This window comes from Dreissena polymorpha, chromosome 12 (genome assembly GCF_020536995.1).
Source record: "Dreissena polymorpha isolate Duluth1 chromosome 12, UMN_Dpol_1.0, whole genome shotgun sequence".
NCBI lineage: Eukaryota > Metazoa > Mollusca > Bivalvia > Myida > Dreissenidae > Dreissena > Dreissena polymorpha.
In genome coordinates, this window is record NC_068366.1 from 46,598,537 (window position 1) to 46,624,049 (window position 25,513).

General features: G+C 38.0%; 1 protein-coding gene across 2 annotated transcripts in view; it reads left to right on the top strand.

Moving 5' to 3' along the window:
* The window catches only part of LOC127853913 (CUGBP Elav-like family member 2), a 194,223-nt gene that overhangs the window by 12,537 nt on the left and 156,173 nt on the right, over positions 1-25,513 (top strand). For both annotated transcript variants that reach the window (XM_052388721.1, XM_052388722.1), the window contains exon 2: positions 25,190-25,304. The gene's annotated coding sequence lies outside the window, so the exon portion shown is untranslated. The remainder of the gene's footprint in view (positions 1-25,189; positions 25,305-25,513) is intronic.

Sequence of the window (25,513 nt, forward strand, 5' to 3'; positions counted from 1 at the left end):
ATTTGTTCACCATTATTGGACAGTGTGTCGCGCAAAAGAATTACGTCGATATCTGCAACGTCAAGGTCACACTGTGAGTTCAAAGGTCAAAAATGGCCATAAATGATCTTGTCCGGGCCATATCTATGTCATTTATTGTGAGATTTAAAAATACCTGGTACATTTGTTCACAATCATTGGACGATGTGTCATGAGAAAGAATTATGTCGATAACTCCAAGGTCTAGGTCACACTTGGAGTACAAAAGTAAAAAAATGGCCGGCATGTCATCCGAAAGAATTAAAGAGTTCAAAGGTCGAAATGGCCATAAATGATAATGGCATTATTATTCTTAAAAATCTACATAAATTTGATTCTCTTGTTTTGTGAAGACGGCATGCAAAATAGTCTGTGTCAATGCGGCACGTGGGGGTATAGGTCACGTCTATGACAAAGCTCTAGTTCAAGTAGTTTTCATCCCAGCTTCACCAAACTTGGTCAGAAGTTGTATCTAGTTATTTTTGGTGTGACAATATTTTCCATGTGAATTTCCTGCGACGATATCTAATCTCTTTTAGCTCGACTATTATATATGAAATATATATAGTAGAGCTATCCTACTCAACCCGGCGTCGGCGTGAGCGTGCAAATGTTAAAGTTTGCGTACTACCCCAAATATTTCCTATGTCCCTTGACATATTGCTTTCATATTTTGCAAACTTCTTTACCAACATGACCCCAATCCATAAACAAGAGCAGACAACTGTATGAAGCATTTTGTAAGAATTATGGCCTTTTTGCCATTTAGAATATGCATATTATTGATAAATCTATGTTAAAGTTTGGGTACCACCTCAAATATTTTCAATGTCCCTTGACGTATTGCTTTCATATTTTGCAAAGTTCTTTACCAACATGACCCCAATCTATAAACAAGAGCAGACAACTGTATCAAGCATTTTGTAAGAATTATGGCCCTTTTTCCATTTACAATATGGATATTACTTTAGTTACATTGCCATAACTTCTTTATTTATGATCAGATTTTATTAATACTTTGACAAAAAAACACTTACCTGAATACCACAATGGATTCCACTCAAACAATACCCCACGCCCCCAACCCAGAATCCCTGCCCCCCCCCCCAAAAAAAAACACTTTTTTTTTTTTCTTCCTTTTTTTATTTTTGAAAGATCATCTAATAAATGACCACACCCCACATTATACCCCCTCTCAACCCCCCCCTTCCCCCCCCCCCCAATTTTTTTTTTCCTTTTCTTTTTGAAAGATCTTCTTATAAATTATTGAATATGAACAATTACCCCATGATGGCTTATGTTATACTGTCAAGCACTTGAATAGTCGAGTGCGCTGTCCTCTTGACAGCTCTTGTTTATGTGTCAACTTTATTTTTTGAAATATTTTACATAATACTAGTTGATTTTGAGTGTTTATGGGGCTTTAAAATGTGTCAACTTGGTCCAAGTCCACTGGGATCTGGTATAGACTTACTTCCAATGATCCTTTAAAAAAATGTTTAAGTTTAAATTACACCAGTCTTACTTAATTGTAACTTTTGTGTTTGAGAATGGGAATTAGAGTCACTTACTGGCAAATGTTTAAAAATTAATTTTGCATACCCGGGGTACATTTAAGTAGTACCCGAGCTGACAATGTCTAATGGAGCTTAGGTAGACCCTCTAAGCGTGTTTTCCCAACACCTACACTAAATCCAGTTTTGTCAGAATTTTCTGTTTAATCAGTATACAGTACAGTAAGTGTTGTCCCCTACCGGTTTCACCGGAGGGGAATTATGGTTTGCGCTTTGTGAGTCTGTCTGTCTGTCACACTTTTCTGGATCCTGCGATAACTTGAAAAGCTCTTCATTTTTTTTCCTGAAACTTGAAACATGGATAGATGGCAATACGGACATTATGCATGTCATTTCATTTTGTTCCTACATAAAAAATTCTGGCTGCTATGGTAACAAAAAAATAACAATAAAAAAATAAATTCTGACAATGTTGGAAATTTCTGACAATGGTGGAGCCGGTAGGGGACATATATTGCTTGGAAATAGTCTTGTTTCAATAATGACTTATCAAAAAGACTGTAATGATGAAGATACAGCGTGTTTGATTTGAAAATATTATTTGAGATGAAATGTCAATTCCAAATCATTGGTGACACAATTTTATTAAAATGAACAACAAACCTTTTAATCGAAATGTAATTTTAAAGATCTCCATCTTCTCTGTACTACAACACTTTTATAAAAAACAACAACAATATACCCATACATTCCAAGCTTATGACGTGATTTTGTACTTGTGTGGCATAATTTTTGGGTGCTTTCATTGGGACAAAGCATAAACATGAAATTAATACATTGTTTATTTAAAGCTATAATTTTTTTAGCGCTGTGTTAACATTAACGTAAGTGTGTTTCGTATAACAAATCATATTTTGCTCATATTAGAATTCGAACAGGAAGCAGAATAATGACCAACACCAATAGATTGTGTATGCGTCCTCTAGGACGCTCATACTTTGGTACGATGCCTTTTTTATATGCCCGTTTTTAAAAACGGGACATATTATAGTTTCACCCTTGGCGGGCGGCGTCCACAGCAGTGTCCGCTCTCTAATTCAAATAGTTTTCATCCGATCTTCACCAAACTTGGTAAGAAGTTGTGTCTAGACAATATCTAGGTCAAGTTGGAATATGGGTCATGCTGGATCAAAAACTAGGTCACGGGGTCACTTAGTGCATTTAAAGGATTAAGCATGGTGTTCGCTCTCTAATTGAAGTAGTTTTCACCCGATCTTCACCAAACTTGGTCAGAAGTTGTGTCTAGATGATATGTAGGTCAAGTTCAAATATTGGTCATGCCGGGTCAAAAACAAGGTCACGAGGTCACTAAGTGCATTTCAAGCATTAAGCATGGTGTCCGCTCTCTAATTGAAGTAGTTTTCATCCGATCTTCACCTAATTTGGTCAGAAGTTGTGTCTGGATGATATGTAGGTCAAGTTCGTATATGGGTCGTGCCGGGTCAAAAAAAAGGTCACGAGGTTACTTGGTGCATTTCAAGCTTTTAGCATGGTGTCCGCTCTCTAATTGAAGTAGTTTTAATCTGATCTTCACCTTATTTGGTCAGAAGTTGTGTCTAGATGATATGTAGGTCAAGTTCAAATATGGGTCATGCAGGGTCAAAAACGAGGTCATGAGGTCACTAAGTGCATTTCAAGCATTTAGCATGGTGTCCGCTCTCTAATTGAGGTAGTTTTCATCCGATCTTCACCTAATTTGGTCAGAAGTTGTGTTTAGATTATATGTAGGTCAAGTTCAAATATGGGTCATGCCAGGTCAAAAACGAGGTCACGATGTCACTTAGTGCATTTCAAGCATATAGCATGGTGTCCGCTCTCTAATTGAAGTAGTTTTCATCTGATCTTCACTGAATTTAGTCAGATGTTACGTCTAAATGATATCAAGGTCAAGTTCAAATATGGGTCATGCCGGGTCAATAACTAGGTCTCGAGGTCACTTAGTACATTTCAAGCATTGAGCATGGTGTCCATAACCTTTGAACGGGCGTATCTTGTGACAGTTTGGCACTCTTGTTCCAATTTAAATGCACCAGAGACCCAGGACGCGGACCTAGATTAACCACTGTGTACATGTTATGATTTTATTAGCTTGGCTAAGAACCCGAGGTATTGTCATAGCCAGATCGTCATGTCGTGTCTGTCCGCTGTCAGCGTCGTGCTTTAACCTTAACATTTTGTTAAGGTTTTGAACATTGGCTCTAAAATCAAAGTGCTTCCACCTACAACTTTGAAACTTCATATGTAGCTGCACCTTGATAAGTTCTACATGCCACACCCATTTTTGGGTCACTAGGTCAAAGGTCAAGGTCACTGTGACCTCAAAAAAAAATAAAATATATAAATCTGAAAAGCTTTCATTTATTAAAAAAATGCTCCAGCAGCCGAGTGTTTGCACCCGTTATGCGGTGCTCTTGTTGCTTATGTAATTAACAAGTAGTGATTATTAGCTGCAAAAATAGATTCCAAATGAGATTTATTTTTTGGCAGTTATAAAAAGAATATAATGAAAGAAAATGGAATAAAACATGGTATGAAATTCAATCTTGAAATAGAGGTATGATTGTTTGACCAATTCTTTGTAAATAAATATTGAACAAAAACAAATTTACTTGTTATGTCTTTCTTGACCTGGATTTCGGGGAGTCTGGTCTTTTTTTCCTGCCTTTGTAAATCAGCCTATGACCCCTGACTTTGTGAAAAAATGAGTCGCGAACATCTGAAAATTGTGAAAAAATGAGTCGCGAACATCTGAAAATTGTGAAAAAATGAGTCGCGAACATCTGAAAATTGTGAACAAATGAACTGTGAACTTGTTAAAGTCTGTTTGTTTTAAATTTGAATATTTAAAGCATGTATAATATTAAAATTTAAAATGGCTGTCCAAGGACATTCACTTAGAAGGAAAAAAAGCCCTGTATAATCAGGCGTAACAAGCCTTTAGTTTACCTACACTAAGAATGAAAAAAAGCCCTGTATAATCAGGGGTAAGAAGACTTTAGTTTCCCTAATTAAACTATGCGAGGTTAACCAAAAACGACACATTTTCTAATTCCAAGAAAGTTTTATCACCTAAATTAAATATGTCTATGAACATTATCAACACACCCACATCACCTAACCTTGACATTGAACTAATTCAAAAGGTCATAATTCTTGGTGTTTCTAAAATGACCACAGACCTGTTTACTCATATGGATTCGCCGTAGTTTCTACGAATTAAGAGATGAAATTCCGCAATACGGGTCAGGCGACGAAAAACTACGATTTTCAGCGAAAAAATCAATTTCTTTTTTTTCAGGTAATTTATCTCTTTTTGTCTCTCTTTCCTTCAAATCATTACGTTTCGGTACTTAGATGATCATCATTGTCAATAGGCGCTTATTACATCTGATAGCGATCGATACCCGGATGAATGGCTTCCTCCAGCTCCAAGCGAAAATTGAATTTGGAAGATGATGTAGATATTGATAACTGTAAAAAGAAAAAGAATAATCAAAAGTTTAAGACATCCTACACAGAAACGTATTCATGCCTCAGGCATTCTGCTAAAGGAGAATGCTTCTGAGTTGCATTATCTGCGATTTTTCATGTGCCCATGGAGGACTAAACGACTGCACGAGACACGTCCAAAATAAAAAAAACATCAGGACTTGTTGAAGTCAAAAGATAAAAACAAGTCAATAGACTTGAACTTGCCAATATCACTGTGAATAAGTTGTGCCCGATACTTAAACAGATGTTTCCAGATTTAAAGAACGCAAAAGGTATATGCCCTATAGATGAACTTATGATAGTTATGTCTGATTGTTTTATGTCATTGTGAAAGATTGACCTGGTGTCGTATAATATCATGTTAGTTGTGTGGATACTTAGATCAATCATTTATTTCTGTATCTAAATTTAATATTTTCAGTTTAAATATTGTCCTGAAACATTACAGTGACTTGTACTAGTATATAGTAAAAAAGTGCTTATTGCAGAACATTTAAATATCCAGTCTAGTTTTCTCGTTCATTAAAGATAAACTTCAGAAAAACAACTGCTTTTTCCAATTAAAATGTCTTTTTGCATTAATTTAAAGTATTGCTTCTTGTAACAATCAATAAATGCAGGTCTTGTAGGGTAAACCACGTGTTTTAGCGGCTTTACAACTAAATTTTGTGAATACTACTGACAAGTACTCCAAACTACTGATACAGTACTCTAAATCTACTGATCGGCACAAAATGGGGTAAACAGGTCTGTGACCAGTTTCCTGAAACATCAATAACTCTTCCTACAGCTTTGATACTTGTATGGATGATGTATTTGGAAACTATCAACACAACCACATATCTTGACCTCATTTTGACCCTGACACTGACCTACTTATGGACTACTTATATGGATGTCTTTGGACACTAACAACACACCAACATCTTCTGACCTCATTTGACCTTGACACTGACCAACTTATGGACTACTTATATGGATGTCTTTGGACACTTAACAACACACCAACATCATCTGCCCTTCACTTGGACTACACTGTAACTCCAATATAGCGCGGTCAATGGGGTCCAAGCCGCGAAACAGCGTTATAACGGATCCGCGTTATAGGTTTTGAGCTCATTTACTGCCAGGCGCTATAAAAAAAACAGGTATAGAATAGCCTATAATATAGGTCATGTATATTGCCATGCTGTATTGACGCAAATACATGCATATAAACCGAATCATATCGATAACAGTATACATACCGCGTTTCTTATGTGCACATTTATCCGATAATCCAATAAAATTGCAACATCACTTAAAAAATAATAATCTTGAAAATTAATGACGATATATGTTTAAGATATTCGTAAACACAACCGCACGCGTATATGCCATTTTCAGAAGTGTTAAGAGTACAGTGCATTATGGGGCAGAGCTTTCATTGGACGAGCGACTTTAAATTTAGATTGAATGCAATACGACTCATGTACAAATTTTTTTTTATTGCGTCATACGCATGCAAAAAACGTGTTTCCCGGGGACTTTCTGATACCGCGCGAAAATGAAAGTGAAACTCTGTTAACAATTACCGGTACACTGCGTTCGCATGTAAATAAATCGTCTGCATTATTTAATTTCTTATACACGAACTGAAAGATTAAATGACATAATACTAGTGATAATGAAATGACAGAAAAAGTTCTTTTATACAGTAGGCAGTATATTTCACAGCCGCTCATTTAATATAGTCAAACTGCAACCATATCAAAGTAAGAATGTTTCAATCGTTTTTAATTACTTTAATTGTATAACTATCCCGCTTGCACTTAACTTATGGAAATTATCACACTGAACCGCTCTGATGAGGAATACATGTAATAAACACTGACACGCGAGTTTTTCACACCTTTATTGACATTACACAACAGATTAACACCAATTAGCTGTCGGTGTTGTTTAACCTCGAGGCGATTATAATCGGTTTAACGGACGGTTGACTATAGCAATCAACATGTGATTGCCGCCATCTTTGAATTGTCTGAAAATACATGAAGTTGCATAATACGGATTTGAATCAGAACTCAAATGGAAGGTTGGAGAAAAAATGGGATCCAAGCACCCTCCGCGTTATATTGGATTCAGCGTTATAACGGAGCACGTTATATTGGAGTTACAGTGTAATTCAGATAGTCTAAATGTTCGGTAAATCCAAAAGATGGTTTCGTCTTACATCCAGCCACTTGCTACAAAACTTAGATACTTAAATAGATGATGTCTTTGAACCTATCAACGCACATGCATCACCTGACCTGATTTTACCATCAGGTTCATTTTATGGAACATTGACCTTTTGTTCTAAGACTAAATCAGACAGTCCTCATTCTTGGTTAACTCAAATTGATGTGATCATATAACATCAATTATGCTTGGAACAAAGCTTTGATGCTAAAAGGGATGTTATATATGGACACCCTCAACACACCCACATCACCTTACCTCAGTCAATTAGACCTTGACATTGGCCTACTTACGGACGTAGACAAATAACAATCGGTCAATGAATCAATACTGAAAGGCGTCCACTCGGGGCATATGCAGCATCTTGCATGGTGCTGTTACAAAACAAATTAATCATCTTTCACCTGGTCTTAATAGTAAGTAAGTATTCAATTTTGTAAATTGAATAATGTGCTAACTAGTCCATGTACAGGTGTATCAGCCGACACGTTTCAGAGCTAATTGTCATCTTAATGTAAATTTCTTTCTTTCTATAATTTATATCTTACTAATTTATGCAAAACGTTAAAATATTTCTTCAAGTTGTTGAAGCAGTTGACATCTGCAAGAATGAATAGAGCATTGTTTCACATGAGCAATGGTTTATTAAAATATTGTTTCGAATTTTGGTAATTAAATTTGCTAACTTAATTGGATGGGTTCTACCATGTTTAAGTTTCAAGAGGGAGTTAATTGTGTGGGTTTGGTTGCTTACTGATATCCATGTATGTTAACTATTTTGATACACATTTTATAAGTTTGTATTGCTTTTTTGTTATTTTGCATGCTGAATATTAAGGGATATGCTGAGAGTCATATTGCTTTATTAAGATAATTTTATGTATGGATCTTTTTACTCTGGGTGATCATTTTTATATGTTTCTTTATATTATCATTTTTACATAAGCAAATCATGTTTGCATATTGCAGAATCACATAGGAACTGCATATTCCCCTCATTTCTGACAGAATAATCAGTATTTTCAAATGGCTCTGCAGATTGATGGCAGTATTTATATCAATATAAAATCATCTGATCATTGGTTATAACTATTTAATATGCTGTTCATTGTAGTAAATGAAAAGCACTAACTTTATCAGTACCATTTTTATAATTCTTCATGGTATAGTAAAACTGAAAGCTTATATATCAATTTTATCAAATTGAAAAACTTTCAATCGCTTTGTTTAACTAATCCATTGACTATCAAGTACTAAATGTGTCAATATTTTAAGTAGTTTAATCACGGTATTGACTTTAAAAGGTAGCTATTTGACTTTCGCTGCAGTTTTCGGTCAATCTGGGGTGTCTGTTTACAGGAGCTTATCAGGTTTCCCAAAGAGCTCCATTAAAATGCAGCTTATCATAATGCTAATCTAAATAAGCGGATATATTAGATCACAATGACCAGAGAGCTAATATTGGTTTCCGCTGGGAAAATATTGACATTGTTTAACTGGTTATTGTGTGACCAGTATAGTTCGTGTACAAATTGATACACCTACTTGCATGCATGGTTCCAGACGTTGTATAGAAATGTCTCATTTGTATTGACACACTAATTGTGGCGACTGAACACTGCACAGACATATATATCACTTTGCAAAGCCTTCCAGACTTTCCGTCTGTCTATCAGTCTGTCCTGATTTGCATTTCCGGATTTTTTTCTTATATACTTTGAGATATTTACCTGATTTTGTGAGTCTGCCTGCATCTACTTACAGATCAATGTCGAGTTTCATTCCAGACCATTTATTTTTGGTGATGTAACTTGCCTTGGAGTTACACATTTTCTCTTGAATCACAGTTTTCCTGACTTTTTTCTGAAATCCTTGTAGATATTATCCTGCATCTTGGTGTGCGAGTCTACCTACATGATTTACAGATCAAGTTTTAGTGTCTTGCCTATCAATAGATCTTTATAAAGTTATGGGCCTTGGACTAGGATTGTTTTTTTAATTAACATTTTTTCAGATTTTTTCCCAAAATGCTGTCAGATACTGACCTTATCTTTTGTGAGTCTACCTACATGACTTACTGAGCAAGTTTTGTTCCGGTTCATTGATTTTAAATAAAGAAAAGGGTTAGACTTAATAAAAATTCTCTCAAATAACACTGTTTTGTATTTTTTTTATCCCTACGCTCCGAATTGGAGCGGGGGGGATTATGTGGTTATCTCTGCCGTCTGTCCATCCTCCCATCTGTACGTCCGTCCTGGCCACTATCTCCTCCTACACTATTAGCACTAGAAACTTTAACACATGGAAGCTATGAGCATATGTGCGACAGTGCACTATTTGAAATTTGGATTTGACTCCTGGATCAAAAGCCGTGGCGTGGGCATTTCTAGATTGCAAGGCCATTTCTAGTTACATTATAAATTCACATTATGTCTGTCCACAATTTGTTTCCAGTGGCATTTAGCATGAGTATTTGTGTACTTTGGCCACATTTCTTGTTTCCTACTGTATTGAATTTAACAATGTCAGTTTTTATGTCCCCAACCACTATAGTGGGAGACATATTGTTTTTGCCCTGTCTGTTGGTTGGTTGGTTTGTGTGTTTGTTTGCTCCAACTTAAACATTGTGCCATAACTTTTGAAATATTGAAGATAGCAACTTCATATTTGGCATGCATGTGTATCTCATGGAGCTGCACATTTTGAGTGGTGAAAGGTCAAGGTCATCCTTCATGGTCAAAGGTCAAATATATAGCTTCAAAGCAGCGCAGAAGGGGACATAGTGTTTCTGACAAACACATATCTTGTTTTTATAGTGAGCCTTTTTATAAATTTACAAGACAAGATAATCAAAATGGTATGAAATAAAAAGGACTTTCATTCTGTTTGTATGACCATTTGAATAATGGAGTAATATTGGAACATTCAAGCTGAAGGGAGGGTTGTCTCTGTCTGATCAGACTTTGTTCAGATCGTAATGTGTTCATCCCTGTAAAATGTATGGCATAATTATAGAATGATTTGTGAACAATTCTAGAATTAATATGTAGAATATTCAAAAATGTGTTTACATCTGATATATTAGCATAAAGGAAACATGTATTATTTTTGTTAATATCAAGAATCTTGCACCATTTAAAGCAGTGCAACTCTAGTTATTTCTCACCCAGGTTTTGTTACTTGAATCAAAGCCAAATGTATCTTTCACCCATCACATTTCACTTCAGCTACATTCTGTGTAATGGAATCAATACAGGAAAAATACAATTTTACCACTAACTTCATGGTTTATGTTGTGAAATGTGGAGGTCTTTTTGAAATTACCGGGGCAGTGATTAATTTCTCTTTTGATATCTTTGAAATTTTGGTTTGGATTCAAAACAGGGAGGATTTAGAGCTATTTGTTTAATTGAGATTTAATAGCCAGTTTGCACTAACAAGCGGAAGTATGCTACAAGGAAATCTTTGTTTTTGTCAATATTAAGTTAATCATACCTCAAATAAACTTGCGTTATGATTACTTGTTTCATAAAAAATTACTATTTTGTGAAGAATCATAAGCTAAACTATGTTTTGCATAAATAAGTTGGTTCGTTGTCAAAGCTAGCCAGTCCAATGTTATTGCTGGACAGTTTAACATCATGGCTAGAAACACTATTTTCATGACTAGTTAGTTCTATGCCAAGGTCAGATAAGTTAGTCCAAGGTATTTACTAGCCAGTTTTATTTAATTACTACTCATTTTTCATGACCAGTAGTTGGTTATATGTTTTAACTATACAAGCTTTTATCGCAGTAAGGTTATTTCATGTAATTGATGTAAAGTCAAATGTAATAATTATTTCTTATGGTTAGCCCTTATGATGCCATGTCTGTCAAGTCAAATGTTTTCTGTATTTGGTACTGTATCATGTCAACTTTATCCTCTGTCATAGCTAGCAAGTCATTTGTCATGCTAGCCAAGTCTTTTTTGCATGGATAGGTAGACCATTGTCATAGTAACTTATTGCTTAATCCTAACTAGCCTTTTCTGTCATGCAAGCCGGTCATATGTCATGACAAGCTAGTCATATCAGAGCTAGTTAGTCCTTTATTAGAGCTAGCTTGGGTGAGCCGTTTCATAGAGACTAGTCATGGCAAGTAAAGCATGTCATAGCTATCTAGTGGTGAGCCAGTCATTACCAGTCAGTCATGGCTAATCAGTCCTTTGTCAGAGTTAACTTTTCTTATGTCAGACAAGTTTTGTCCTATGTAAGAGCTAGTTTGTCATATAGCAATAGCAAGCTTGTTATATGCCACAGCAAATGTATCCAATGTCAGAATTAGCTTGACCTATGTTATAGCAAGCTTGTCCTATGTTATAGTTAGATGCCCTTTGTCATAGCTAGCTTTTCCTATGTCAGAGATTGCTTGTCCTATGTCTTAGCAAGCTTCTTTTATGGCAAAGCATGCTTGTCCTTGTCAGAGTTAGCTTAGCCTATGTTACAGCAAGCTTGACCTATGTCAGAGTTAGCTTAGCTTAGCCTATGTTGCAGCAAGCTTGTCCTATGTCAGAGATAGCTTAGCTAAGCCTATGTTACAGCAAGCTTGTCCTATGTCAGAGTTAGCTTAGCCTATGTTGCAGCACGCTTGTCGTATGTCAGAGTTAGCTAAGCCTATGTTATAGCTTGTCCTATGTCAGAGTTAGCTTAGCCTATGTTGCAGCAAGCTTGTCCTATGTCAGAGTTAGCTTAGCCTATGTTGCAGCAAGCTTGTCCTATGTCAGAGTTAGCTTAGCCTATGTTGCAGCAAGCTTGTCCTATGTCAGAGTTAGCTTAGCCTATGTTACAGCAAGCTTGTCCTATGTCAGAGTTAGCTTAGCCTATGTTATAGCAAGCTCGTCCTATGTCATTGTTTTTTTCCCACCATTTAATCCTTTGGATTGGGAAAAATGTGGCGGTTTTACCAAAATTGGGAAATTAGTGTTGTTCATTTGCTTACAAATGCTTTAAAATTGAGAATTAAAGTGTTTTCAATATTGTATTTACTACGGGTCAACTTACAGAGCTGGATAGGTGATGACCTAAATGTTGAGATCTAAAAATTTTTTTAAAAATTCACACCTTCAATTGGGAATGTTTAGCTCCCAGTTTGGAAAAAATATATACTTTTTGCCATTAGGAATGAGGCCAAATACTGGCCCAATATTTGAATGAAAAAAACACACTGTATGTCAGAGCTAGCTTGTCCTATATCAGAGCTAGCTTTTCCTGTCAGAGCTAGCTTGTCATATCAGAGCTAGCTTTTTCTATGTAAGAGCCAGCTTGGCATATGTCAGAGCTATCTTGTCCTTTATCAGAGCAAGCTTGTCCATTTTAGAGCTTGCTTTCCATTAATTGACAGTAGATAGGGAATATACTAATATTTATGACTTAAGTGTCTGTCTTGTGTGGATACCTGAACTTGATACATTTGATCAATGCTTACACAACCTAATGACTGATGAAAAGCGCCATCTCTACCTTACTGACATAGCAGGCTTATCTTGTGGACATGTACCCAGAGAAATTGCACCTTGTTTCCGACAAGTTTTGGATGATGGTTGGAAAATCCATGCTGTTGTCAGTCACTATACCTAGTGCTTATCCATGGCCTGAACAACATGACATTGGTGGTGGTATAATAATGCCATGTAATTATCATATTAGGCCAATAATGTCATATTTCAATCAAACCCGTGAAAACATTATAAACACAATTTCAGACATGGAGGCTGGCTCATCTATGAATATTGTAATAACATAATTGGCTGACAGGTTAATTCACAGTAATTATGAGTCACAGAACTTTATTTAAATATAGTTCTGTATTTATTTCAATGAAAGTTAGATTGTTTGCACCTTTGTCTATCTTACTTGATAATAATTTATATACAATTTAATGCACAGGTGGCATCATTTGTTTATGGGTATATAAAACAGGAAATAATGCATACAACTTTGGGACCTGCTAAATACACTTACCGGTAATGCTTTCATATACAACATTTGAGGCTTGCCAAAAGATGCATCCTGATCATGAAACCTTTACCCTATGGTTATGTGACTTGTTCATGTTTTTGTCATGACATGTTGGCTAGTTTCGTGTCATGACATGCTGGCTAGTTTCATGTTTTCAATGTATTTGTCATGACATGTTCGCTTGTGTAATGTTTTCAATGTATTTGTCGTGACATGTTGGCTAGTTTCATTTGTTCAAGGTATGTGTCATGACATGTCTGCTTGTTCATGTTTTCAGGATATTTTTCATAACATGTTTGCCAGCTTTATATTTCAAGAAAATGGTCATGACATATTGGCTATTTTTATGCTTTTAAGTAATTTGTCATGGCATGTTGGCTGGGTTCATTTTTTCATGGTATTTGCCATGAAACATTGGCTACAGTTATGTTTTAAGGGTATTTGTCATGCCAAAATTTGTAGTGTCATGTTCTTAATGTATTTGGCATTACAATATTGTCTATTTCATGTTTTGAATGTATTTGTCATGATATATTTTCTACTTTCATGGTTTCAAGATATTTGTCATTACATAATTTCAACATTTATGTTTTCAATGTATTTGTCATGAAATATTGGCTAGTTTGATGTTTTCAAATAATTTGTCATGCAAATTGTTATTTTGCAGGTTTTGATATTAGAATGTGTGTTTTTGATTTTATTTTTATGTATTGATTATCATTGATGCGTGACGCTGGCTGAATCTACCTAGGGGTGAAATTCAAATTACACATACTATAACAAGTGATCCTTAGCAAATTTTGAATAGTATATTTTGTTTTATTGTTTTTTTGTTGTTGTTTTTTCATTGTTTTAGTTCTATATTTTAATATAGATCTGTTAACCAATTTTATACATTCATATAGGCTATGACAGTCTAGTCATACTATTTTATTTGTTGTTAGTTTTGTTTGTTAATTTTAATTGATCTCAGGAAATATATGAGTAAAATATTTGAAAATGACAGATTTTATGTTTTATATTCAGTTACATTTTATGACGAACATAAATTATTTAGAATAAAAACAAACACGTTTGTTTAGGTGTCATGACAAGCAGGGTATTTTATTTCTTGAAACACAGACACTTAACACTGATCCCCCCCCCCACCCCAAAAAAAAATGCCATAAAGTATGAATGGCAAATAATTGTCATTATACACAGAACTGAGAAAAATGCAGTATACCCAGTATACTTGTTAATGTCCGGAACCAATGCCCATTTCTAACTTAAGTCATCCGTCTGCTCTTATAAAACTCACTGAAACACATAAAGCATAATATTAACATTTAAACAAACAGAGCATGAACAAATAACAACGTCAACGCTCTATCCTGCTTGCCTGTCGAATGACCAAACCTACAAATCTGTGCACGAGGAAATCTTGATTTCCACACCACTGAACATGCAAAACCTGTATAACAAGTTTATTCAATAACACAACGATAACAAGACTATTGCCAAGCAATATATGTCCCCTACCTGCTTCACCATTGTCAGAAATCCCACCATTGTCAGAATGTTTTTATGCCCCCCTTCGAAGAAGAGGGGGTATAATGCTTTGCTCATGTCGGTCGGTCGGTCGGTAGGTCGGCCTAGGATCATGAAACTTCAAAGGTACATTGATCATGACTCGCAGATGACCCCTTTTGATTTTGAGGTCACTAGGTCAAAGGTCAAGGTCACGGTGACCCGAAATAGTAAAATGGTTTCCGGATGATAACTCAAGAACGCATACGCCTAGGATCATGAAACTTCATGGGTAGATTGATCATGACTCGCAGATGACCCCTATTGAATTTGAGGTCACTAGGTCAAAGGTCAAGGTCACGGTGATTCAAAATAGTAAAATGGTTTCCGGATGATAACTCAAGAACGCATACGCCTAGGATCATGAAACTTCATGTGTAGATTGATCATGATTGCTGATGATCCCTATTGATTTTCAGGTCACTAGGTCAAAGGTCAAGGTCACTGTGACCCGAAATAGTAAAATGGTTTCCGGATGATAACTCAAGAACGCATACGCCTAGGATCATGAAACTTTATGGGTAGATTGATCATGACTCGCAGATGACCCCTATTGATTTTCAGGTCACTAGGTCAAAGGTCAAGGTGACTTGAATATAGTAAAATGGTTTCCGGATTATAACTCAAGAACGCATACGCCTAGGATCATGAAACTTCATGGGTAGATTGATCATGACTTGCAGATGACCCCTATTGATTTTCAGGTCACTAGGTTAAAGGTCAAGGTCACGGTGACCTGAAATAGTAAAATGGTTTCCGGATGATAACTCAAGAACGCAAACGCCTAGGATCATGAAACTTCATAGGTAGATTGATCATGACTGGCAGATGACCCCTCCCAATTTTTTTTTTTAATCTAATAAATTACCGCACCCCACATTATTACCCTCTCTCACCCCCCACTCCACCTACCCCCCCCCCCCATTTTTTTAAACATTTTATAAATAACCACACCCCACAAAATTATCCCCTGTCATCCTCCACCCCCCTACCCCCCCCCACCCCCCCTCCAATTTTTTTTAAACATCTTATAAATTACTACACCCCACATTATACCCCCCTTTCACTCCTCCCTACCCCCCACCACCCAATTTTTATGCCCCCCTTCGAAGAAGAGGGGGTATATTGCTTTGCACATGTCGGTCGGTCGGTCTGTCGGTCCGTCCACCAGGTGGTTTCCGGATGATAACTCAAGAACCCTTGGGGCTAGGATCATGAAACTTCATAGGTACATTGATCATGACTTGCAGATGATCCCCTATTGATTTTGAGGTCACTAGGTCAAAGGTCAAGGTCATGGTGACCCGAAATAGTAAAATGGTTTCCGGATGATAAATCAAGAACTCATATGCCTAGGATCATGAAACTTCATGGGTAGATTGATCATGACTCACAGATGACTCCAATTGATTTTGAGGTCACTAGGTCAAAGGTCAAGGTCACGGTGACCCGAAATAGTAAAATAGTTTCCGGATGATAACTCAAGAACGCATACGCCTAGGATCATGAAACTTCAAAGGTAGATTGATCTTGACTCGCAGATGACCCCTATTGATTTTGAGGTCACAAGGTCAAAGGTCAAGGTCACGGTGACCCAAAATAGTAAAATGATTTTCGGATGATAACTCAAGAACGCTTTTGCCTAGGATCATGACACTTCATAGGTACATTGATCGTGACTCGCAGATGACCCCTATTGATTTTCAGGTCAGTAGGTCAAAGGTCAAGGTCACAGTGACAAAAAACGTATTCACACAATGGCTGCCACTACAACGGACAGCCCATATGGGGGGCATGCATGTTTTACAAACAGCCCTTGTTTTAAAATATTTATTGCCATAGCAACCAGAATTTTCGACATAGGAACAAAATTAAATAACGTGCATGATGTCCATATTGCCATCTATCCATGTTTCAAGAAAACCACCGTTTTCAGCAGTATTTCTTGTCTTTTTGTTGCCATAGCAACCAGAATTGTTGACTTAGGAACAAAATATAATGACATGCATAATGTCCATATTGCCATCTATCTATGTTTCAAGTTTCATGAAAAAATATGAAGAACTTTTCAAGTTATCGCAGGATCCAGAAAAGTGTGACGGACAGACAGACTGACAGACGGAGCGCAAACCATATGTCCCCTCCGGTGAAACCGGTAGGGGACAATAAATACATTTGTCTTTTCCTTTACTTTTTTAAAATTGCTTAACCAGCTGATATGCAAGCTATTTGACAGTTAAACATAATTTTGAAACGGTCCCCAGCATTGGTAAAAGTTTATGTCACGTGATCCAGAATACCTGTCCTTGATTTGAAACTACTGCTCTGAGTGGACTAGGAAATTCGATGTTTAAATATTAATGAATGGAATTATTCCAACTTTTAAAACTTATGTATGGGCTAATTTTGACCAAAAAATTATAAATACTAGTCATCCAATTTATTAAAAGTCTAGTCAGTCCAAATTGTTAAAGATGTTAAAAGTTCTCTGTTTAAGATGTTATATGTTTCACTGTTTGTTATTAAAAGTAAAACAAATAAAGATTTTACTTGCTTTAAACCTATTTCTGTTTTTAGCTGTTAAATTGCATAAAAGAGCTCCTGTCTAAGGTGTATCATATTAAGTAGATTATTTGTAACGAATTTATAAAGACACAATCTGGGACCCATTGTTTTCAGTTTGGACCAATTGTTTCAAAATACACGAGTCCCAGGGACTTATGGATGTAGATTTCAAAATGAATCACTGAGCTAGCTTATCCTATAGCAGAGCTAGCTTGTCATGTATCAGAGCAAGCTTGTCTTATGTCAGAGCTTGCTTGGCCTATGCCATAACAAGCTTGTCCTATGTCAGAACAATATTGTCCTTTGTCAGAGCTTGCTTATCCTATGTTAGAGATAGCTTGTCATAATATCAGAGCTAGCTTGTCCTTTATTAGAGCAAGCTTACCCTGTGTCAGAGCAAGCTTGTGCATGTTAAAGCTTGCTTGCCATTTACCATAGAAAGCTTGTCCTTCATCAGGACAAGCTTGTCCTAAGTCAGAGCTAGCTTGTCCTGTGTTACATCAGGCTTGTCCTATGTCAAATCTAGCCTGTCCTATGTCATAGTAAGCTCATATTTCAAAGCTAGCTTGCCCTATCTGAGAGCAAGCTTTCCTATGTCAGAGCAAGCTGGTCCTATGTCAGAGCAAGCTTGTCGTATGTCAGAGCCAGCTTGTCCTATAGCAGAGCTAGCTTATCCTATGTGCTTGTACTATGTAAGAGCTAGCTTGTCCTATGTTAGAGCTAGCTTGCCCTATGTAAGAGCAAGCTTGTCCTATAGCAAAGCTAGCTTGTCCTATAGCAGAGTTAGCTTGTCATAAATCAGAGCAAGCTTGACTTATGTCAGAGCTAGCTTGTCATATAGCAGAGCAAGCTTGTCCTATAGCAGAGCAAGCTTGTCCTATAGCAGAGCAAGCTTGTCCTATAGCAGAGTTAGCTTGTCCTATAGCAGAACAAGCTTGTCCTATAGCAGAGCAAGCTTGTCCTATAGCAGAGCAAGCTTGTCCTATAGCAGAGCAAGCTAATCCTATAGCAGAGCAAGCTTGTCCTATAGCAGAGCAAGCTTGTCCTATAGCAGAGCTAGCTTGTCCTAAAGCAGAGTTAGCTTGTCGAGCAAGCTTGTCCTATAGCAGAGTTAGCTTGTCATATAGCAGAGTAAGCTTGTCCTATAGCAGAGTAAGCTTTTCATATAGCAGAGTTAGCTTGTCCTATATCAGAGCAAGCTTGTCCTATAGCAGAGCAAGCTTGTCTTATAGCAGAGTAAGCTTGTCATATATCAGAGTAAGCTTGTCCTATATCAGAGTAAGCTTGTCCTATAGCAGAGCAAGCTTGTCCTATAGCAGAGTAAGCTTGTCCTATAGCAGAGTTAGCTTGTCATATATCAGAGTAAGCTTGTCCTATAGCAGAGTTAGCTTGTCATATATCAGAGTAAGCTTGTCCTATAGCAGAGCAAGCTTTTCATATATCAGAGCAAGCTTGTCCTATAGCAGATTTAGCTTGTCATATATCAGAGCAAGCTTTTCCTATAGCAGGGTTAGCTAGTCCTATAGCAGAGTAAGCTTGTCATTTATCAGAGCAAGCTTGTCCTATAGCAGAGTAAGCTTGTCCTATAGCAAAGCTAGCTTGTCCTATAGCAGAGTAAGCTTGTCCTATAGCAGAGTAAGCTTGTCATATATTAGAGCAAGCTTGTCCTATAGCAGAGCAAGCTTGTCCTATAGCAGTAGCAGAGTTAGCTTGTCCTATAGCAGAGTTAACTTGTCATATATCAGAGAAAGCTTGTCCTATAGCAGAGTTAGCTTGTCCTATAGCAGAATAAGCTTGTAATATATCAGAGCAAGCTTGTCCTATTGCAGAGTAAGCTTGTCCTATAGCAGAGTTAGCTTGTCATATATCAGAACAAGCTTTTTTCTATAGCAGAGTAAGCTTGTCCTATAGCAGAGTAAGCTTGTCCTATATCAGAGCTAGCTTGTCCTATAGCAGAGTTAGCTTGTCCTATAGCAGAGTTAGCTTGTCCTACAGCAGAGTTAGCTTTTCCTATAGCAGAGTTAGCTTGTCCTATAGCAGAGTTAGCTTGTCCTATGTCATTTTATTATTCCCTACTAACTTTCTGATGTCCATTGTTAATTTGATTGTTTTTTATCATTTTTGAGAGTCACAATTTCTTTTTAGCTCACCTGAGCACAACGTGCTCATGGTGAGCTTTTGTTATCGCCTTTTGTCCGTTGTCCGTCGTGCGACATCAACATTTGCCTTGTTCACTCTCTAGAGGCCACATTTATTGTCCATTCTTCATGAAATTTGGTCAGAAGATTGGTTTCAATGATGTCTCGGATGAGTTTGAAAATGGTGACGTTTGCTTGAAAAACATGGCTGCCAAGGGGCGGGGCATTTTTCTTTATATGGCTATACATAGCTATAGCAAAATCTTGTTAACACTCTAGAGGCCACATTTATTGTCCGATCCTCATAGCACTTGATCAGAAGATTCATCCCAATAATATCTTGGACGAGTTCGAAAATGATGTCGGTTGGTTGAAAAACATGGCCGCCAGGGGGCGGGGCATTTTTCCTTATATGGCTATAGTAAAACCTTGTTAACACTCTAGAGGCCACATTTATTTTCCGATCTTCATGAAACTTGCTCAGAAGATTTGTCCCACTGATATCTTGGATGAGTTCAGAAATGGTAACCTTTGCTTAAAAAACATGGCTGCCAAGGGGCGGGGCATTTTTCCTTATATGGCTATATATGACTATAGTAAAATCTTGTTAACACTCTAGAGGCCACATTTATTATCCAATCTTCATGAAACTTGGTCAGAAGATTCATCCCAATAATATCTTGGAAGAGTTAAAAAATGATGCCGGTTGGTTGAAAAACATGGCCACCACGGGGGCGGGGCTATTTTCCTTATATGGCTTTAGTAAAACCTTGTTAACACTCTAGAGGCCACATTTATTTTCCGATCTTAGTGAAACTTTAGATTTATCCCAATAATATCTTGTTATCTCAGGTGAACAACTTTGGGCCTTTCAGGCCCTCTTGTTTATTTTGTCCGCCATCTTGTTAAAATGAGGTAAGCGACATGTGCTCATTGCAACGTAAAATCATATACGTCTGACTAAATTCGCGATTCAAAAAAGTTATAACCTTGAAAAGGTCGATCCCACTGAAATCCCTTCAAAATTTAGCTTCCTACAGCCAAATCAAAAGTATTTCTTAAGCATGCGACTATGTGAAACGAACGACTGTATTCTGAACATTAATCCCCAAGCTTCTGTATGAATCGGAAGCATGCCTATGTTATTAAGGTGCCTGTATTGTAGAAAAAAAGCACAACTTATTCTGATATTTGTTTGTTCAAAAGACTTGACTTATTGCAACATTAATGTACCGGTCAAATTGTCTGAGGAATGGTTCAGTTGGCCCACTGAAATTAATTTCTTGGGTCAATTAAACAAAAATTCAGCCAAAAGCTGAAGGGCCGATCCAATCTGAAACACTGTATTCTATGTCAAAGCTAGCTTGTATTTTGTCATAGCTAGCTATCCTTATGTCATGGCTAACATGTTGTATGTCATCGCTAGCATGTTCCATGTCATCGCTAGCATGTTCCATGTCATGGCTAGCATGTTCCATGCCATGGCTAGCATGTTCCATGTCATGGCGAGCATGTTCCCTGTCATGGCTAGCATGTTCCAATTCATCGCTAGCATGTTCCCTGTCATGGCTAGCAAGTTCCCTGTCATAGCTAGCATGTTCCATGTCATTGCTAGCATGTTCCCTGTCATGGCTAGCATGTTCCATGTCATCGCTAGCATTTTCCATGTCATCGCTAGCATGTTCCATGTCATCGCTAGCATGTTCCATGTCATGACTAGCATGTTCCATGTCATGGCCAGCATGTTCCATGTCATGGCGAGTATGTTCCCTGTCATGGCTAGCATGTTCCATGTCATCGCTAGCATGTTCCATGTAATCGCTAGCATGTTCCCTGTCATGGCTAGCATGTTCCCTGTCATGGCTAGCATGTTCCATGTCATCGCTAGCATGTTAACCTGTCATGGCTAGCATGTTCCCTGTCATGGCTAGCATGTTCCATGTCATTGATAGCATGTTCCATGTCATCGCTAGAATGTTAACCTGTCATGGCTAGCATGTTCCCTGTCATGGCTAGCATGTTCCATGTCATTGATAGCATGTTCCATGTCATCGCTAGCATGTTCCATGTCATCGCTAGCATGTTCCATGTCATTGCTAGCATGTTCCATGTCATGGCCAGCATGTTCCATGTCATGGCGAGTATGTTCCCTGTCATGGCTAGCATGTTCCCTGTCATCGCTAGCATGTTCCATGTCATCGCTAGCATGTTCCCTGTCATGGCTAGCTTGTTCCATGTCATCGCTAGCATGTTAACCTGTCATGGCTAGCATGTTCCCTGTCATGGCTAGCATGTTCCATGTCATTGATAGCATGTTCTATGTCATCGCTAGCATGTTCCATGTCATCGCTAGCATGTTCCATGTCATTGCTAGCATGTTCCATGTCATGGCCAGCATGTACCATGTCATGGTGAGTATGTTCCCTGTCATGGCTAGCATGTTCCATGTCATCGCTAGCATGTTCCATGTCATCGCTAGCATGTTCCCTGTCATGGCTAGCTTGTTCCATGTCATCGCTAGCATGTTAACCTGTCATGGCTAGCATGTTCCATGTCATGGCTAGCATGTTCCATGTCATTGATAGCATGTTCCATGTCATCGCTAGCATGTTCCATGTCATGGCTAGCATGTTCCATGTCATGGCTAGCATGTTCCATGTCATGGCTAGTATGTTCCATGGCATGGCTAGCATGTTCCATGTTATGGCTAGCATGTTCCATGTTATGGCTAGCATGTCAAATGTCATGGTTAGCATGCTCCATGTCATGGCTAGCATGTCCCATGTCATTGCTAGCATGTCCTATGTCATTGCTAGCATGTTCCATGTCATGGCTAGCATGTTCCATTTTATGGCTAGCATGTTCCATGTTATGGCTAGCATGTCCAATGTCATGGTTAGCATGTTCCATGTCATGGCTAGCATGTCCCATGTCATGGCTAGCATGTCCCATGTCATGGCTAGCATGTCCCATGTCATAACTAGCATGTTTCATGTCATGGCAAGTATGTTCCATGTCATTGCTAGCATGTGCCATGTCATGGCTAGCATGTTCCATGCCATCGCTAGCATGTACCATGTCATTCCTAGCATGTTCCATGTCATGGCTAGCATGTTCCATGTCATGGGTAGCATGTTCCATGTCACGGCTAGCATTCCCATGTCATGGCTAGCATGTTCCATGTGATTGCTAGCATGTTCCATGTGATTGCTAGCATGTTCCATGTGATAGCTAGCATGGCTCATGTCATGGCTAGCATGTTCCATGTGATTGCATGCATGTTCCATGCCATGGCTAGCATGTTCCATGTCATTGCTAGCATGTTCCATGTCATTGCTAGGATGTTCCATGTCATTACTAGCATGTTCCATGTCATCGCTAGCATGTTCTCTGTCATGGCTAGCATGTTCCATGTGATTGCTAGCATGTTCCATGTCATCGCTAGCATGTTCCATGTCATGGCTAGCATGGCTCATGTCATGGCTAGCATGTTCCATGTGATTGCATGCATGTTCCATGCCATGGCTAGCATGTTCCATGTCATTGCTAGCATGTTCCATGTCATTACTAGCATGTTCCATGTCATCGCTAGCATGTTCTCTGTCATGGCTAGCATGTTCCATGTGATTGCTAGCATGTTCCATGTGATAGCTAGCATGGCTCATGTCATGGCTAGCATGTTCCATGTGATTGCATGCATGTTCCATGCCATGGCTAGCATGTTCCATGTCATTGCTAGCATGTTCCATGTCATTGCTAGGATGTTCCATGTCATTACTAGCATGTTCCATGTCATCGCTAGCATGTTCTCTGTCATGGCTAGCATGTTCCTTCTGATTGCTAGCATGTTCCATGTGATTGCTAGCATGTTCCATGTGATTGCTAGCATGTTTCATGTCACGGCTAGCATGTTCCCTGTCATGGCTAGCATGTTCCCTGTCATGGCTAGCAAGTTCCATGTCATGGCTAGCATGTTCCCTGTCATGGCTAGCATGTTCCCTGTCATGGCTAGCATGTTCCATGTCATGGCTAGCATGATCCATGTCATGGTTAGTAGAGCTGCAACGATTCACCAACAGCTCGATTCGATTCGATTTCGATTTCAGACACTCCAATACCGATTTTTTCGATTCGATTCATCTTCAAACCTAGTTTTATCATATATTCACTCTTATGCCTCAAAATTAACATTTCTGTTCAAATGTGATTTCAATAAAACACATAAAAAAGAAAAGAAAATTAGGAATTTTAATATAAAAACTTCTGACTAGAAGATTGTGTTGATTACACAATAATAAATAAAAATCAATAATCATAAGAACTTATTTGGAATCAGTTGAATGGTAGTACTATAACTATTATACTTTTACCCAAAACCGCTATAAGCATGTCTACTATTGTGACATGACAGCATCACCTGTTACCTGTAGGACAAATCACATTCTCTAATAAACATAACAAAATTCCAACAGAAATGGAACTATTTTTCTGGCTCGCGACTTCAGTAGTTGCACTTGTGCCACCTCTTAGTCTTGCTAAATCAACGTTATGTTTGCGTTTGACATGTTGCATTAGATAAGTGGTTGAGCCGGACTTTGTGTACGCCACATCCATGAAGCACAGTTTACACTTTGCTTTATCGGTAGGGCTACCATCCCAAAACCCAAAATACTGCCACACTTTTGATTTTAGCTTCTTAGGCGCATCTGATAATTTCAATTTGTCGGCAACAACTTGTTCAGCCATTTTGACGCTTTTTCCGAAAGTAGACCGTAATGCGCTTATTGATTGGATGACTAAAGTAATAAGCAACCAATCGCGCGTGCGGGTCGTAATTACAGGTAAAGATAAAACCTTCACCTTCCCGTATCAATAGTCAGAATACAGCGTGCTTTACGTATCTATGTATATATGTTAAAGAATCGAATCGAATTTGGTAGGTTTGGTATCGTAATCGAATCGAAGCATTTCCCAATTTGATGAATCCGATCGAATCGTTGCAGCTCTAATGGTTAGCATGTTCCATGTCATGGCTAGCATGTTTCATGTCATGACTAGCATGTGCAATGTCATGGTTAGCATGTTCCATGTCATGGCTAGCCAGGGCCCTCTTTTTGCTGTTATGGGGTCCCCATTCCCCCTTTAAATAGTAATTTTAATCCCCTATTTCAGCTAAAAATTCCCCCCTCAAAAAAAAAAAAAAATGGTTGGTAAAAAGATCTTCTAAAATTCCCCTTTTCGACCACAACGACGCGAAATTCTCCCTCTAAGGGCCCCGGCCCCAATCCCTCAAGTGTAGCAAGGGCCCTGCTAGCATGTTCCATGTCATGGCTAGCATGTGCCATGTCATGGCTAGCAGAGCATGCTCCATGGCTAGCTTGCTTGTCCCACATGATAGCTAACCAGCCCTATGTCATGGCTAGTATGTTCCATGTCATGGCTAGTATTCATATAAAATTACTAGCCAATCATATTCCATGACTATTATACAATGTCAGGAAAGTTGTTTGTGAGGGCTAGATAGATCAGTTTCATTGCCTGCTAGTGATGGGATATGGTTGGTTTGTATTTTTTAACATTTTAATAACTGATAATTTACTACTTGTTTCAGATCTGTAAATAGCTGCCCCACTGTGTTGTGTTCCTTGCCTGTGCCTGTGTTCAACTACAAATACCTCCGTTGTTTTGTCAGTCCTGTCTTCATCTGCTACTACCACTACACACACGTAAGTAATGCACACACTAGGGGCCTGCAGGCTGCACTGTACATAGGGACATGTCAATCTGGGGCTTTCACTGACTGACAATATGATGTAACACGAAGACCTACATTATTCTGGTAACCATTCTCATTTGATCACTGATTGCCAAGTTGTAGATGTCTGTAGAAAATGATGGAAATTAACAATGGAATATTTTTGAAAGAACAAAATAT